Source organism: Maylandia zebra, linkage group LG14 (genome assembly GCF_041146795.1).
Source record: "Maylandia zebra isolate NMK-2024a linkage group LG14, Mzebra_GT3a, whole genome shotgun sequence".
Classification (NCBI taxonomy): domain Eukaryota; kingdom Metazoa; phylum Chordata; class Actinopteri; order Cichliformes; family Cichlidae; genus Maylandia; species Maylandia zebra.
In genome coordinates, this window is record NC_135180.1 from 9255754 (window position 1) to 9268365 (window position 12612).

Here is a 12612-nt window from a genome sequence, read left to right on the forward strand (position 1 = left end):
AGTTTTAAGGAGAAACACGCTCTATGTTTCAGAAGAAGAGAAAGAATAAAAATGAAAGAAGAGAATGGTGCTGCTTATATAAGGAGATGTGATAAGGACAGTCCACTGATAAGAGGCAGGTCCTTTTATCAGCACCAAATGTGGCCATAAATGAACGTTTAATCAGAATGTGACGTTTCCTCTATAAATTTGCAGAGATCATTGATTTTTGAAATGTATTTCCACTGAAATAATGAAGAAATTAAATGTGTCACAGCTACTTCAGGGTTAGCAAGAAAGGAGAAGTCACAGAAATGATGATTTTGTTCAAGAAAATCGTCCTAGAAGCAGGTGAATTTTGCAGTATGATCCTAGTAACTGACCAGGAGTTCACTGCAAGTCTGCAAGGAAAACAGTAAAAGTACCTCATTTTTCATATCCAAATACATTAGATGTCTAAATGTCCTTAATTATATTCCAACATTCCAACTTGTTTTCCTTCTTTCTTTAAGGCCAGCATCCAATTTTAGATGAGAAGGTAAAGAGTGTGGCCAGAAACGTTATTACACTCATCCACCAAAAGTTTTGATGGAGGCAGTTCCCAGTTCCTCAAACAGAGCAAAGACAATCATATAAATCATTCATCATATAAACATCATTATCATTTGAAATTCATGTTAGCTTAAGTTTTTATATAGTCAAACCACAGATTTCCAAACACACACATATACAACTGTTCAATTTTCCATGGAAGACTGTACTTTATGTAATTTAAAACAGCAGTCCAGATTTTTCAAAAATATAAGAGAGATAATCCCATACAGCTTATGACAAAATTTGATCCGAAGTGATTGATGGCCCTAATCACGACCTTTTGACCTCCCGCCCCTCCCCCCCGGAAGCGTGTAATGAGCGTGACGAATCGCATCCGGAGAAGGGGGGTGGGAAACCCCCCGCGTGTCGAATTGCATCCTGAGAAGGGGGGGTGAACCCCGGAAGCGCGCCATCTGTTGCTAACCGTGTCGAATTGCATCCTGAGAAGGGAGGGGGGAAACCTCCGGAAGCGCGTCATCTGTTGTTGGGAAAAAAAGTTTTTAGAGGGAGGGGGAAACCTCCGGAAGCGCGCCATCTGTTGGAGGGGAATAAAAAAGCAGAGAGGTGGAGTCCGTCACAATTTCTAAGGCACAGACACAAGATGGATTTCCTTCTGCAGCCCAGCAGCGTTCCTGTGTCCGATGAGATCTGCTCTCCCAAAGAAGAAGGCTTTGAATATGACATATTCAAATACAGCATATTTACTATGGAAGGCCTCGATCCGGACCCTATGACCCTACCGGAAATACTCCGGAAGTGTCTAGTCATTTTCAGACCTGATGCGTCATGTTCCCTAAGCACAGCGGTGATGCAGCAGATGATTCTGTGATGTATAGAGAGACAGAGCGGATGTAATTTTACTTTCTTAAGCTGCACCGGCGTTTGTAATGGAAATAAAGAGTGACTTCCTGTAGAGATTTCAATAGTATTTTATTTTCCTATAATACAGACGCTGTAAAAAACCTTTAAGATACACCATAGCTTGTGATGAAAAGAAGAACTTTCTATCCGCTTGTAACCTACAGGCTGCCTATGTGTAAAAAAAAACGAATAAATATCCCTTAGTGAATACTACTTTTCCTTTTGAGAGACTGAAAAACAAACCATGTAACCTACAGGCTGCCTATGTGTAAAAAACGAGTAAATATCCCTTAGTGTAGTGAATACTACTTTTCCTTTTGAGAGACTGAAAAACAAACCATAATTGCAGCGACAGGCGATCTTGTTTCACACACACACACACACACACACACACACACACACACACACACACACACACACACACACACACACACACACACACACACACACACACCGCGGGCCAAGGAGGAGTTTTTTTCTTCAATACTTTAACAATAAGTTTTCTCAATAGATAGAAAATGATGACGCTGAGGAGTCCGATATTATCATTGCTTGTAACCCGGTAAATAATTTCGTACATCTCCCCATAAAACAAGTCTTAGTGGAAAAAAGCTCATATTAGAATAAGTTTATTCCCCTCTGTGGGAAAGAGTCAACCATGAGGCGAGTTTTGTCAACAGCAATTGTCCATTTGGTAAAACAAATATCCGCCTCAAAGTCGTACCTGTGGTATGCTATGTCTTCTAAAGCACGTATAATGTAAACAGAACTGGTCTTTGCACAGAAGCCTGTGGAGCTTCATAATTAACCTCAGTGTGTGAAGAGGACTCTCCATTTAATAATAGCTGTAATAAAATGTTCTGGCCGACGGTGTTAAATGCTGCACTTGGGTCTAGCAAGGAAGATTTCAACTTTTCAATACGAATGAAGGCTGAAAACTGATTAGATTAATGTCTGATGATCTTTTTCTGTGCTTCTTCAAGTTTGTAACACCAAACATATTAAAGGATGATGTAAGGCTCACAGGAAGAGTTTAATTAGACACACATTTACTATTTTTCTTTATACTCTTTCTTTCTTGACATGTTTAATATGATTACTATCAGAGGAGAAAATGAACCTTGTGTAGTCTAAAAACTTTTTTATTTAATCAAACTGTAATGTTGTTGAACTCTGACGGACGTGTCTTTTAATCTTGTCAACAAATCCTTAATCATCTAAATCTGCCATTTATCATCTTGTAAAATGTTCCCTCTGCTTCTGTTGCACATCTCCCCCCGACACTCTCTGCTTCACCAGCCCTGTGCAGGTGGTCCAACCCCTGCCTGCCTCCTTAAACTGGGGTGTTTAAATCTCTTTACCTCTGTTGTGAACTTCACACAAAGTTTGTGGTAACAAAATCAAACTGACGAGGATCTCGTTTGAAAAACACACACACTCACGAGACAAAATAAAAACAGACTGCTCAAAGCAAAAGCAGAGCCCTCACAGCTGGTAGTACAAACACAGTGACAACATGCGTATTAGATACCCTCAGTGCCAAAAGCATAAATATGAAAAAATGTGATCACCAAGAATATCCTAAAAATGGCATTGAGGTGGGTGTTACAGTAAAGAAAAAAAAAAGTAGCCAAATTTTCATCGGAAAATGTTGAATTTTAGTAAAAACAATGCTCTGTAGTTTGATACTGTCGTTACAGACAAAGCAGATGTTTAAAGCCTTTGGACGCACATTTGAAATGCACTCATTCTCCTTATCAGCTGGAAACATTAAAGCCGTAAAATGACTTTTTCAAACGGATAAAAACTATTGAACAGCAGCAATGTTGAGCCTGTTCCAAAATTTGAATGTACATGTGTTGAAGGTGCGGGTCTTGTTGAATTATTAAACATACTTTCTTTAATTTTTCGAGCCACAAAAACAACAACTTTTAATTTTCTTCTGCTTGAGTCTCGGCCTCGGGTAGCTCTACTTATCATTGCTCAGTCAGTTGTCTGTTTGTGCTACTTTTTTTCAAGGAGCAGTGGATTATTGGTAAGGGTGACTTTATGTGTTTAGTTACTTAAGTGGAAGTACTGTGGAAAGTTTTACCTTACATACATAGATCTACCAGTACAGCTTCTGAGGTAACTGTTTACAAAATGTTATAATCTATTCAAAGGTTCTTTGCAATTTTACATTGATAAACATTATCCTTAACACATTTGGCCCACATAAAGTACTATGACCATCACACTGTCATTTAGAATTGTTTAAATAACTCGTGTCTTAAGTCCTTCCATCAAACAGAAAATTAAAAAAAAAAAAAACATGGTTCACTTTTATATCACAAAATGTTAGAAATATAAGCCGTTCATAACAACCTGAAAGGTTGGGAGTTTAAAATGCAAACCGATGGAAGCAGAAGTAGAAGACTATAATGTCTCAGAGCACACGGTGTCTATTAATGTGTAGACATGTATAAATAAGAGCTTAATAAAGATGCTTAATTTCTTAAGAAATAAACAGGTGGAGTGATCTTTATCAAAAGTGGATGTTGCATCTGTGGCTAAACCCCTGTACCCAAAAAAACTTTAAAAATCTACTGTGTGTGAGGCTGTGTAAGTAAAGCTTGCCCTTCACACCTGCGTGTAATAAACCATTTGTTGGGGGTTGTGGATTTGTCACCTCAGCATTGTGAAAGTGGGGAAACATGTTTCTGGCTGTGCATAAGATTCCTCCTTACAACTTAGAATCTCAGTTCTAAATGAAATTCAGATGTTTTTTTTAAGTATGGCTAATGTATTAATTGACTTCTAAGGCACACACACACACACACACACACACACACACACACACACACACACACACACACACACACACACACACACACACACAAGAACAACACAGAGAAGAAGAAGAGGGGGTCGTTTTACTACACATCATAAAAACGCAATCATTCATCTTCCAACTGTATCTTTCTGTTCTGGCTTTAGAGTCATAGGTTGTTTACTGAGCCGTACTTTGGGAGTCATACTGTTGTGATACTGAGGAGAAAAGGGTAAGGTTTGATAGACTAAACCCTTACACACATAACTTGAAAAACCTAAAGAGTGTGTGAGACTGCTAGCTGTGTTGTTCAGCATTAAACTCATCTACAAATGTGTTAGTAAAGAGCGACTTGTACTTCTGTCCCATTAAGCAACGGTTTAACAAATTTCACTGCAAACTATAAAAGGAATCTGGATTTATATAGAACATAGTAGTGATGGATTAAGTGCAGGAAACACTAGTATAAGGTGTCTATTGAACAAATCTCCTTCAGCGTTCAAAATGACCAAAGTGAGGCCTACAGGCGTTTCTCTCGGTTGGTTGTGTTCAGGGAAAAAGCAGCTAAATACACTGAGATTGCTCCCCATTGTTAGTGAGTTAACTCTGGATATCTGTAGGTTTTGTCAAACTTGGAGTGAACAAAAGCAGAAAAACAGTAAAAGATGCAGACAGTGAAAGTCTGGTTTATTTCATGAACACAATGAAACATTTTACAGTCCACAGAGCAAAGTAGCATACATGATAAATAGATACACATAACATGAGAAGTAAAACTCGTCGTCTTACCACATGTTATATTCTGTAAACTTAAAATAACCACAGAAATTAGAGTTTAGTGTTTTAAAGTCATCTATTAAAAAACATGAGTCAACATTACTGAAGTGACGCTTTAACGATGCGTCTTATCACCGTGTTTATGATGATAAAACATGTTCTCTCGTTAGTAGTTGTCTGCGCTGTCACTTGTCATGAAAATGTCCAGAGCCAGGGTTCCTCTTTAATCACCATTGATCATTAATAGGGTCACAAAAGATTTGTCACATTATCCCCATAAACAAAATGCTTTTATAGAAATCATTGTGATACAAATATTTAGATTCTTGATTCACAATGTGCACGAACTCAAAATCTTTAGAGGTTCATATTTATAAAGTATCGCAAATAATACATTTATACCATTGTATGAGCTACACTTCTTGTAAAAACTGATTGAAAAAAGCTCCTGTCGTGACCTTCCTTCTGTGAGGACACACACACACACACACACACACACAGAGAGAGAGAGAGGGGGAAGATCATTAGGATTGGAGGCGTTTTTTGGATTTTCACTTATTGTTGGCTTTACAGTCACATAAAATTCATTCCAATTTTTTTGCCTTTGCTTCAATTAAGGTGTTTCTTTAAATCTACAGCAGCTTCCTTTTCAAAAAGTTTACTGACATAGTAAGGAAGTAGCTAGGGAACTCAGTAAGTATGAGCAACAACAGCTTAGGGACTGTTTCTACAATAAAGAGGATTTCATCATCATCTGCAGTTCATCAAAAAAAAAAAAAAAGTGCCATTAAAAACAATTCAGCAGATCCTCAAAGTATGGATACAATCTGTTTTCAGCTGTAGAGGTACGCTTCATGTACTTATCAACATGCAGTTTAGAGGCTTGCATTAGAGTGCTTTGGTACTTAGTAAACTTTTTGAAAAGGAAGCTGCTGTAGATTTAAAGAAACACCTTAATTGAAGCAAAGGCAAAAAAATTGGAATGAATTTTATGTGACTGTAAAGCCAACAATAAGTGAAAATCCAAAAAACGCCTCCAATCCTAATGATCTTCCCCCTCTCTCTCTCTCTGTGTGTGTGTGTGTGTGTGTGTGTGTCCTCACAGAAGGAAGGTCACGACAGGAGCTTTTTTCAATCAGTTTTTACAAGAAGTGTAGCTCATACAATGGTATAAATGTATTATTTGCGATACTTTATAAATATGAACCTCTAAAGATTTTGAGTTCGTGCACATTGTGAATCAAGAATCTAAATATTTGTATCACAATGATTTCTATAAAAGCATTTTGTTTATGGGGATAATGTGACAAATCTTTTGTGACCCTATTAATGATCAATGGTGATTAAAGAGGAACCCTGGCTCTGGACATTTTCATGACAAGTGACAGCGCAGACAACTACTAACGAGAGAACATGTTTTATCATCATAAACACGGTGATAAGACGCATCGTTAAAGCGTCACTTCAGTAATGTTGACTCATGTTTTTTAATAGATGACTTTAAAACACTAAACTCTAATTTCTGTGGTTATTTTAAGTTTACAGAATATAACATGTGGTAAGACGACGAGTTTTACTTCTCATGTTATGTGTATCTATTTATCATGTATGCTACTTTGCTCTGTGGACTGTAAAATGTTTCATTGTGTTCATGAAATAAACCAGACTTTCACTGTCTGCATCTTTTACTGTTTTTCTGCTTTTGTTCACTCCAAGTTTGACAAAACCTACAGATATCCAGAGTTAACTCACTAACAATGGGGAGCAATCTCAGTGTATTTAGCTGCTTTTTCCCTGAACACAACCAACCGAGAGAAACGCCTGTAGGCCTCACTTTGGTCATTTTGAACGCTGAAGGAGATTTGTTCAATAGACACCTTATACTAGTGTTTCCTGCACTTAATCCATCACTACTATGTTCTATATAAATCCAGATTCCTTTTATAGTTTGCAGTGAAATTTGTTAAACCGTTGCTTAATGGGACAGAAGTACAAGTCGCTCTTTACTAACACATTTGTAGATGAGTTTAATGCTGAACAACACAGCTAGCAGTCTCACACACTCTTTAGGTTTTTCAAGTTATGTGTGTAAGGGTTTAGTCTATCAAACCTTACCCTTTTCTCCTCAGTATCACAACAGTATGACTCCCAAAGTACGGCTCAGTAAACAACCTATGACTCTAAAGCCAGAACAGAAAGATACAGTTGGAAGATGAATGATTGCGTTTTTATGATGTGTAGTAAAACGACCCCCTCTTCTTCTTCTCTGTGTTGTTCTTGTGTGTGTGTGTGTGTGTGTGTGTGTGTGTGTGTGTGTGTGTGTGTGTGTGTGTGTGTGCCTTAGAAGTCAATTAATACATTAGCCATACTTAAAAAAAACATCTGAATTTCATTTAGAACTGAGATTCTAAGTTGTAAGGAGGAATCTTATGCACAGCCAGAAACATGTTTCCCCACTTTCACAATGCTGAGGTGACAAATCCACAACCCCCAACAAATGGTTTATTACACGCAGGTGTGAAGGGCAAGCTTTACTTACACAGCCTCACACACAGTAGATTTTTAAAGTTTTTTTGGGTACAGGGGTTTAGCCACAGATGCAACATCCACTTTTGATAAAGATCACTCCACCTGTTTATTTCTTAAGAAATTAAGCATCTTTATTAAGCTCTTATTTATACATGTCTACACATTAATAGACACCGTGTGCTCTGAGACATTATAGTCTTCTACTTCTGCTTCCATCGGTTTGCATTTTAAACTCCCAACCTTTCAGGTTGTTATGAACGGCTTATATTTCTAACATTTTGTGATATAAAAGTGAACCATGTTTTTTTTTTTTTAAATTTTCTGTTTGATGGAAGGACTTAAGACACGAGTTATTTAAACAATTCTAAATGACAGTGTGATGGTCATAGTACTTTATGTGGGCCAAATGTGTTAAGGATAATGTTTATCAATGTAAAATTGCAAAGAACCTTTGAATAGATTATAACATTTTGTAAACAGTTACCTCAGAAGCTGTACTGGTAGATCTATGTATGTAAGGTAAAACTTTCCACAGTACTTCCACTTAAGTAGCTAAACACATAAAGTCACCCTTACCAATAATCCACTGCTCCTTGAAAAAAAGTAGCACAAACAGACAACTGACTGAGCAATGATAAGTAGAGCTACCCGAGGCCGAGACTCAAGCAGAAGAAAATTAAAAGTTGTTGTTTTTGTGGCTCGAAAAATTAAAGAAAGTATGTTTAATAATTCAACAAGACCCGCACCTTCAACACATGTACATTCAAATTTTGGAACAGGCTCAACATTGCTGCTGTTCAATAGTTTTTATCCGTTTGAAAAAGTCATTTTACGGCTTTAATGTTTCCAGCTGATAAGGAGAATGAGTGCATTTCAAATGTGCGTCCAAAGGCTTTAAACATCTGCTTTGTCTGTAACGACAGTATCAAACTACAGAGCATTGTTTTTACTAAAATTCAACATTTTCCGATGAAAATTTGGCTACTTTTTTTTTTCTTTACTGTAACACCCACCTCAATGCCATTTTTAGGATATTCTTGGTGATCACATTTTTTCATATTTATGCTTTTGGCACTGAGGGTATCTAATACGCATGTTGTCACTGTGTTTGTACTACCAGCTGTGAGGGCTCTGCTTTTGCTTTGAGCAGTCTGTTTTTATTTTGTCTCGTGAGTGTGTGTGTTTTTCAAACGAGATCCTCGTCAGTTTGATTTTGTTACCACAAACTTTGTGTGAAGTTCACAACAGAGGTAAAGAGATTTAAACACCCCAGTTTAAGGAGGCAGGCAGGGGTTGGACCACCTGCACAGGGCTGGTGAAGCAGAGAGTGTCCGGGGGGAGATGTGCAACAGAAGCAGAGGGAACATTTTACAAGATGATAAATGGCAGATTTAGATGATTAAGGATTTGTTGACAAGATTAAAAGACACGTCCGTCAGAGTTCAACAACATTACAGTTTGATTAAATAAAAAAGTTTTTAGACTACACAAGGTTCATTTTCTCCTCTGATAGTAATCATATTAAACATGTCAAGAAAGAAAGAGTATAAAGAAAAATAGTAAATGTGTGTCTAATTAAACTCTTCCTGTGAGCCTTACATCATCCTTTAATATGTTTGGTGTTACAAACTTGAAGAAGCACAGAAAAAGATCATCAGACATTAATCAGTTTTCAGCCTTCATTCGTATTGAAAAGTTGAAATCTTCCTTGCTAGACCCAAGTGCAGCGTTTAACACCGTCGGCCAGAACATTTTATTACAGCTATTATTAAATGGAGAGTCCTCTTCACACACTGAGGTTAATTATGAAGCTCCACAGGCTTCTGTGCAAAGACCAGTTCTGTTTACATTATATGTGCTTTAGAAGACATAGCATACCACAGGTCAGCTCAGCAACATTTCGACTTTGGCTTGTTTTTTCTGGTTAACGTTAATTACGTAATTTAGAATTAAAGTTTAGTGTTTTTAACATTTAGGATGGCCGTGGCGAGTAACTCAAGTGCTGTAAACATTTCATGAAACCTCATCAAAAGTTATCTGAGTTGGAAGGGTGGCTGTTAATAAGCCATTCTTAAGGAAGGAGAACAGAGAAAAATAAGGCTGAGGTGTGCCAAATTACACAAGAAATTGACTGGAAAAAGAAATCAGCTGTAATATGTCTTATGGAGTAATGAATCCAAATTTGAAATATGCATGGAAGAGGTCCGAAGAGAGATACAACAGTGAATGTCTATAGCCGTCTTTAACACAGCGTGGATACTCTACCGTGCTTTGAGGCTGGATTTCAGCCAGTGTTGTTGGAGCTCTTATCCAAATTAATCAAATTATGAATGTAGAAAAGTTCCACCAGATTTTGATCGACCATGTAATACCACGTAGTGTCTGATTGGCTTCAACTTCATTTTTCAGTACGACAATGATCGCAAACATACTGCCAATGTAGTCAAAGTATGCCTGGATGAAACAACGCATCAGTCATGGATTGATCTCTCCAGGGTTCGAACCTCAAGATAATCGAAGCAGTGTGGGATCATCTTGACAGAAAACAAAACAAAAGGCAGCCAGCATCCAAAGAAGAGTCTCGGATGTCTTTCAAGAAGCCTGCAGAACTAAGAAATTACAAGAAAGCTTACCTATTAGAGTTTAAGCTGTGTTGAAGAATGAAAGGCAGCTTTAACTGGACAAAAGGGGGAAAAAATCCCACATTGACAGCTAACTCAAGAGACAAAAAGCATTAGAACTCAAGTCATTACCTTACTTAAGGATAAATAAGTTAATTAATTACATTAATGCATAAGCAGAAAATAACCTACAGTAACTGCTTTGCGATATGGAAGTGCAAAAGACAACTGAAAGGGAGGATAGTTTCTATATATGTGGTTTCTATTAAGGGACAGAGGAACGATAAGAAACGATAAGAAATCAAGGACAAGGAGTGTGGTGTAGATAAGTGAGGAAATCCGATCATTACTACAAATTTAGTTGAAATTTAAATATTTTAACTATGGTGTGTGAGGTGGGCCCCTGGGTGCCTCCTGTGAGGGCTGTCTGTTTTCCACATTCTGCAACGGTAAAATACGACTTAGAGGCGGATATTTGTTTTACTTTATGGGCAACAGTTGTTCTTGCTGTTGACAAAACTCGCCTCATGGTTGACTCTGAGAAAAAAACTCTTTCCCACAGAGGGGAATAAACTTATTCGAATATGAGCTTTTTTTCCACTAAGACTTGTTTTATGGGGAGATGTACGAAATTATTTACCGGGTTACAAGCAATGATAATATCGGACTCCTCAGCGTCATCATTTTCTATCTATTGAGAAAACTTATTGTTAAAGTATTGAAGAAAAAAACTCCTCCTTGGCCCGCGGTGTGTGTGTGTGTGTGTGTGTGTGTGTGTGTGTGTGTGTGTGTGTGTGTGTGTGTGTGAAACAAGATCGCCTGTCGCTGCAATTATGGTTTGTTTTTCAGTCTCTCAAAAGGAAAAGTAGTATTCACTAAGGGATATTTACTCGTTTTTTACACATAGGCAGCCTGTAGGTTACATGGTTTGTTTTTCAGTCTCTCAAAAGGAAAAGTAGTATTCACTAAGGGATATTTATTCGTTTTTTTTTACACATAGGCAGCCTGTAGGTTACAAGCGGATAGAAAGTTCTTCTTTTCATCACAAGCTATGGTGTATCTTAAAGGTTTTTTACAGCGTCTGTATTATAGGAAAATAAAATACTATTGAAATCTCTACAGGAAGTCACTCTTTATTTCCATTACAAACGCCGGTGCAGCTTAAGAAAGTAAAATTACATCCGCTCTGTCTCTCTATACATCACAGAATCATCTGCTGCATCACCGCTGTGCTTAGGGAACATGACGCATCAGGTCTGAAAATGACTAGACACTTCCGGAGTATTTCCGGTAGGGTCATAAGGTCCGGATCGAGGCCTTCCATAGTAAATATGCTGTATTTGAATATGTCATATTCAAAGCCTTCTTCTTTGGGAGAGCAGATCTCATCGGACACAGGAACGCTGCTGGGCTGCAGAAGGAAATCCATCTTGTGTCTGTGCCTTAGAAATTGTGACGGACTCCACCTCTCTGCTTTTTTATTCCCCTCCAACAGATGGCGCGCTTCCGGAGGTTTCCCCCTCCCTCTAAAAACTTTTTTTCCCAACAACAGATGACGCGCTTCCGGAGGTTTCCCCCCTCCCTTCTCAGGATGCAATTCGACACGGTTAGCAACAGATGGCGCGCTTCCGGGGTTCACCCCCCCTTCTCAGGATGCAATTCGACACGCGGGGGGTTTCCCACACCCCTTCTCCGGATGCGATTCGTCACGCTCATTACACGCTTCCGGGGGGGAGGGGCGGGAGGTCAAAAGGTCGTGATTAGGGCCATCAATCACTTCGGATCAAATTTTGTCATAAGCTGTATGGGATTATCTCTCTAATATAACATACAACCAAAGCAAGTTAAGACAGAGTCCTACTGGCTTGGAGCTTTTTCACAGAAACAACAAGTACTACCTGTTCAGGCTCAGGTGTTCTGATTGTCACTGCTACCTCACTGCACAGACTGGTGGGTTGTTACTTACTGAAGATTTATGACTAGCCTTGAAATGACACTTTAAACTATTTCCCTGTAAGCATCACAGTTACAACATCAGACTCACACACACAACAGTTGTTGTCTCTGTGTGTGTCTGTGTACAAATCTGTATGTGCTCAGTGCAGTGTCCAACAACTAAAGGTCAAATATTTTTGTGCAAAATAAAAAGAAGTATAAGTAAAGACAACGCTGAGAAACCTGAAATGAAAATCATCAATTCAGGAAATATTAGTCAGACTAACAGGTCACACGAAGGCAGTTATCAGGCCAATTACTCAACCAACGGTTTCCAGTTCTAGCTATGAGTGTTCACATGGGTATTGATGACAGTGTATGACGAATAAAACAGTGAAATACCGGAAATAAATTATTTGCACAATAAATCATATCTCTTAGAGAAGATTTAGGTTTAGATTTATTTGTAAAACTCATTATGTGTTTAAATGGGGCACATTTATTGCA